The sequence below is a fragment of the Sus scrofa genome, chromosome 15, assembly GCF_054392235.1.
Source record: "Sus scrofa isolate SSC_HxYL_T2T_F1_AM1 chromosome 15, Sscrofa_HxYL_maternal_Yorkshire_Landrace_v2.0, whole genome shotgun sequence".
NCBI lineage: Eukaryota > Metazoa > Chordata > Mammalia > Artiodactyla > Suidae > Sus > Sus scrofa.
The window spans coordinates 19,857,087-19,863,952 of NC_139397.1; positions in this window are offsets into that span (position 1 = coordinate 19,857,087).

Sequence of the window (6,866 nt, forward strand, 5' to 3'; positions counted from 1 at the left end):
GTTTTATTTTTATTACTCTAGGAGGTGGATCAACAAAGATATTTTGGTTTATATCAAAGAGTTTTCTGCCTATATTTTCCTCTAGAAATTTTATAGTGTATCTGGCCTTACATTTAGGTCTTTAATCCATTTTGAGTTCATTTTTGAGTATAGTGTTAGAGAATGTTCATATAGTGTTAGAGAGTGTTAGAGAATGTTTCATTCTTTTACATGTAACTGTCCAGTTTTCCCAGCACCACTTATTGAACAGATCTTTTCTCCATTGTGTATTCTTGCCTCCTTTGTAGTAGACTGGTTGATCATAAGTGCATGAGTTTATCTCTGGGCTTTCTTTCCTGTTCTACTGATCTGTATTTATGCTTTTGCATCAGTAGCATACTGTACCATACTGTTTTGATGACTTTAGCTTTGTATTATAGCCTACAGTCAGGGATCCTGATTCCTCCTGATCCATTTTTCGTTCTCAGGATTGCTTTGGCTATGTGGGGCCTTTTGTGTTTCCATGATAATTTAAAATTTTTTTGGTCCTAGTTCTGTGAAAAATGCCACTTGTAATTTTGTAGGGATTGCATTGAATTTGTAGATTGCCTTGGGTAGTATAGTCATTTTGACGCTATTGAATCCTTCAACCCATGAATATGGTATATCTTTCCTCTGTTTATGTCATCTTTGATTTCTTTCCTAGATGTCTTAGTTTTAAGAGTATGGGTCTTTTGCCTCTTTAGGTAGTTTTTTTCTCAGGTATTTTATTCTTTTTGATTCAATGGTAAAGGGGATTATTTCCTTAATTCTCTTTCTGATCTTTCATTGCTACATTTACTTTTCTGATGAGAGGAACTATAAAGTAAATTTACTAGAACTCCAAGGAAGCCCGGAGATACAAAAGGAATACATATTTCACAAATATGAGGGACAACATAAACAAGAGTGACTCAAGATTCATTTCTGAGGAACATAATTGGTGAACACCAAAAGTTTCTTTGCCACATTGGTTTGGTGTTATTGATTTAAACTAACAAGATCAAATTTAGAAAGGTTGCTTCATTTAGCATAACATGTAGTTAAGCAGAGAAATCCCTTATCCATCATACATCTGTTATGATGGAGGCAGCTTCTGGAAACAGACACACTCTATTAAAATGGTGTGTTCATATAAATCTATTTTTTTGGTGTTAAAAATTCCTCCTTTGGATTTCAGTTTCATTGGACTTTTTTTTGTCATCAAGAAGTGTATAAAAACATAAAACCAAAAGTGAAAGACAAGTTGCTTAGTAATCTACTCTATATGCCAAGCTAACATTGGATTTTCAAGGCCAAATGCTTCCCTGTAGATGACTAACAAGAGGAGCCAGAACAGATACAGGGGAACCAAAACTTTGAAATATTTATTTATTTATTTATTTATTATTTTTGTTGTTTGTCTTTTTAGGGCCACACCTGCAGTATATGGAGGTTCTCAGGCTAGGGATCTAATCAGAGCTGTAGCTGGCGGCCTGCACCACAACCACAGCAATGTCAGATGCGAGCCACGTCTGCAACCTACACCACATCTCACAGCAATGATGGATCCTTAACCCACTGAGCAAGGCCAGGGATTGACCCTACAACCTCATGGTTCCTAGTAGGATTCGTTTCCACTGTGCCACAATGGGAACTCCCAAAACTTTGAAATCTTTAGACATGAAATATTTTGCCAGTAAAAATGAGAATTTATATTTCTGGGTGTCTTTTTCTTCCCGTTTATTATCAACAATTAATGTTTATTTTGCTCCTTCTTAGAAGTTACGCCACTGTTTGCTTAATGGTATATATACATTTTTATTATAAGCGTGTTACCGCTTTGTATAATTATTAAGTGTGATTAATCCTACATGCTCTGGAAAACTGAAAGGGTTTATTTAACTAGAGGGAATTACTTTAAGTCTTTGTGTTATTCGCATGTAATGCAAGGTGGCAAGAACTTCTGTGAATGGAGCAGAATATGAAAAGTTCATATGTAAACATCTGTCCTGAAGTAGCTAGAAAAATGGCATTATTTTCCCCTTTTATGACCATTCTTGTGTTAACTGGTAGGTATAGAAGAATTTTCCATGCAACACAAAAATATTTTGGACATCAGAGTAACAACATATGTATTTTACAACAGGATAAATTGCAAAACATAACATTGCCTCTGATAATAAATTACAAATAAGAGTGTTATCAATAGTATTTATGTCATAACTCTTGGTGCATGGATAGCAGTCCAAAGACTATACTATTGGAAAGATAGATACAAATAAATAGAAGGGGGAGAGGTGATAGATACGATCATGAGAAAAACAGACAAAGAGGGAGAGAAGACTACAACTCTATAAGACAAATAATAAATTGCTGTTTCGACAAAAGAGGAATTCCTCCTCAGATTTTCAGCTTATGGCTTGTAATTATTGTCTTTCTCAGTAGTTAGTGGAATTTGACATTGACCACTTGCCAGATTTCTGTCAAAAATTAGATGACGAAGGATCTAAGCAGATAGAGACCAAAATATCAGCTTTTGTCCTGATATTTTGTGGAAGTTTGTACCTTATGAGTCATAGTCAGTCATAGGCTATGCTATAAAGTTGAGACCCCACTTCAGAAAGACAGTCTTTGTCTTCAGCTTATGGGATGTCAAGGATTAAACAAGGATATGTATCTCAGACCCAAAGTAGGGAAGGAAGGAAAGAGCTTAATCTTCATATACTCAGTTTCTTACCTCAAATGGACCCATCAGATGTCTCACTGCTTCTCCAGTAGGAAATAATGACTTGAACTCTCTTTCAGAATCACTTTCCAGTCACTGACTTTAAGGCCATTCTTCTTCAGTCTTTTCTCTTACATTTGATGTCATCATTACACAGTCTTTATTCTTGTTTAAATTTTATTTTATTGATTGATTTTTCATGCTGATATATTTCACTTTTTATATTTGTTGATTAAACTATATTACTTTAATAAATTTCCAAACACACCCCCACCCCCACATCAAGAGAAAACTCTCAGGAATAAAATAGTTATCCCATAGTAGATGCTAATAGGCATACCGATTCAACACTGCTCCATCAATATTGAAGTTTCTAATGTGACAAATGGGTTCCCTTCTTGTTTAACTTCTCTAGAACAGGTTGAATTGATGGAATAAACTATTTCTATGCTGTTTCAACAGTACTCAGAGAAACCAGTCTTCCCTTCTCAGAATCTCTGATCCGAGAAGAAATTTTTAAGCAACTTCAGCAAGCTAAAGATATTTATTTTCCATGTTTATTAAAAGGGGATCAAGTTATGTTGTGTGCTCAGAAAGTGTTTTCAGTCCTTCATTAATAGCAATTCTAATAATTTATGTTGTAGAGTTATCATTTAGTTTATATTGTTACTGCTTAATGAAATAAGTGGATTCTGGATCCATGACTCTTCTATGAACAGATCTTCCTCAGATTAAAAAAAAAAAAAAAAAACTAAAAAACTAAGATAATCTGTAAAATTTATATGGTGTTCCATGATAAATTTAGCAGATGTATAATAACTGCATTACCACCTACCTCTTTAAAATCAGTTAAATTTTGGAATCTGTCATTACCATTTGCTGAAATCCTCCAACATCTCACTTCTGTTTTTATTTTTTGGCTTTTTCTACCTATGAAAAAGATGTTGCATTTTACTTTTGCATAAGCAATAGGATTATTACAAATGATAATAGGATTATTATGAGTGATATCAAAGAAATAAATGATAATAGAAATGAAATGATAATAATAGGACTATTAAAATGTTATCAGAGAAATAAACAAATATGGTGGTTTTGTCCACATCTGGTTCACAGTTGGGATCAAACTGGTTTGCTACCTGCCAAAAACATCTCATGATGTTTCTTTTCTTAAAAAAACATGTTCTTGAGATAGTCTTTCACTTCAATAAGCTTATCAGTGTGGCTTGCACTTATAGTTACTTATAATCATTTTCTGTTTAAGTACTTAATGAAGAATATCAAACTTAACCCTTTAATCTTTGCAAGATTTACGATTTTACTATATCACTAAATATATATTTAGTTAAAATAACATCAATTTTTTTTTTTCTTTTCTAGGGCTGCACCCGTGGCATATGGAGACTCCCAGGTTAGGGGTCTAATTGGAGCTGTAGACCCTGGCCTGTGCCACAGCCACAGCAATGCAGGATCCAAGCCGAGTTTGCAACCTACACCACAGTTCATGGCAACACCAGATCCTTAACCCAATGAGCAAGGCCAGGGATGGAACCTGCAACCTCATGGTTCCTAGTTGGATTTGTTAACCACTAAGCCATGATGGGAACTCCAACATTAATTTTTTTATACCATAGCATTTATGATGAAGGAAGCATTGGGCAGCTTTACATTCTCTTACAAGATCCTTAATTAGGATAACTACTGGAGGATATTTTCTTGGCAGTGTACCTGCACCATTAGGATATTCTTGTACCACAAGTTTAACTTCCAAACCACATTTGTCAGCAATGCAAGAAGTTATAGTTTTTATATAGTGCAGAGATAGTTGTTTGTTAAAATAAAATGAGAGAGAGATCTTCCATTATAAAATCAACACATTTTCCATATATTGAAAGAAATACCCTTTTAACAAAAATTGGGCAAGTAAGCTGCAATAAACAATACTTTGAAGCACTCTTTATTCCTCCAGCTAGTCCTCAGTATCTGAATATGTTCAAATATGATATGTCATTGAAGAGTAGTACTTGAATTACCTTTTTTGCAGTAGTAACCGAACATTTCCAAGCAAACATACTGACTGCAGTACTTCACTAAGGTCTTTGCTATTGTTTATGTTTTTTTTGGTGTTAGTAAAGCAAAGTGCTACTTTATAAGAAGCCAGCAGTGTACTCATATTTAAATGTAAAATATTGAACATCTGCTTCTGTTGACTTTTTAATTTAATATGTCTTTCAAATAGTTCTTTGTTTTTGAACTTAATTCTGTATGCTTTTTATGTTAATACCATTTATGTTTTGAAAGTTTAATTGCCTCATTAACTATTACATTTCACTACTACATTTCATAAATAATACAATGTCGTTTCAGCAATTTACCATCAATTATGGTAAATATAGGAGAGGTCATACTTTTAAGTAAAGCTAGTATGAACTCATGTGATCTCCAATTTTTCAGCATCATATTTTTACTTTCTGTCCTTCCTTCATTTTTCTTATATCACTTGTAGTCACCTCTGTCTCTTTTTTTTTTTTCCCCTCACAAACCCCTCAAAGCCTGGATAATAGACCTATATAGGAATGTTTTCTGCCTTTATCTATCTTCCCCCTACTGTCTCACTTTTGTTTCATAGCCACATCATTATTTTTAGCAGTTCTAAGGCAATGTACAATAATCTCAAATTCCCTTTCATTTTGGATTCTTGCACCTGGCCTAATGTGACTGTCTACATTTTTCAAAATCATTGCTCTGTTCAAATCAGGTAAGTGTGATTTTCTTTGGAAAAAGGGCAAAACGCTTTCTTTTTATTTCAGCTATCCCTCTTCTAACCGTCTGCTTTTGCCTGAAATGGTTTTTTGTTGTTTAGACATTACACACATATCTCCTTATTTTTATGTTATCTGATGTGAGATAGCATATGTACATATAAAATTGCATAAAGCATGATTTTAGTGTTAAAAATAATTAAGAAATATACTCATATATAGCTACCAATCAAATCAATAAATAGCACATTTACAGCACCACTGAGATCCCCCTTGGTCCTTTCATGTTCACACACACAATACACCCTTAAAAAGGACCAACATTTTAAGGCAATCATTTTTTTTTATTTTCTTTCATTGTAGTTTTAATAGGTTTATTAATATTGATTAGTTCTTTTTCCATTTAGATCTTAAGGTGCATGGAAATATATTGTGTAAATTTCTAGTGTTTTTTTTTTGTAGATATATGTTGTTATGATGATGTTATAGTATGCGAAACTAGTTTGTCCTTTTTCCTTGCTGTATATTAATGCCACTCAAAGGAGCTTGTTCTCAAGTGATGAGTCCACAATGAATGTAAATGAAAACACAAGGGTGTGAATCAATATACTGTGTCTTCATTGGGAAAACTTTCCATGGTAAAACAAACAAAATCTAGCATGTTTTGTAAAGCAGTTGATTTCTTATTCTGTTATAAGCTCCTTATCCTGTTAGAGACCACTATCAAGCCTATCTTTTACCAGTGTCAATAGTGGGACCTCATTTTAAGTATAATTGCTGTATTGTATTCCAGTGATTAACACATTTTTATTTTCTCATTTTACTGTTGATTGAAAATTATACATTTCCAGTGTGAAGCTGTAAAAAAAGAAAAGTTCCAGCTACTTGTCAAATCTACAGTCAAAAAAGATTCACAACTACCTAAAATATGCTGGATAGTATATAATATTTTCAAAAGTAGTTGGATAAACTTTTATGTCTGGCAGAAGTGTATGGATATTCTAGTTGCTTCATACCATCAAGTACTTGATAATGTCAAATTTTAAAATGTTTGCCAATCTGGTGGATATACATTGTAGTTTTAATTGGCATTTCTATATCATTATCTTATGGTATCTTTTGAGGAACAGAAATTGATTTTAATATGGTTAAATTTATTACTTTTTCTGTATTGCTTAGTGTTTTCTATTCTTGATTAAAGGAAAATTATTCTACCCAAAGTAAGGAGATATTTTTCTATATCATCTTCAAAAAGTTAATCATTCTGCATTTCACACATATGCTTAGACCCATCTTAAGATGATTTTTGTGGAAAGTAGGTGTTTAATTTCATTTTTTCCCACACGTTTTCCTCCCTCTCTATAATTACGCCTTTGTTA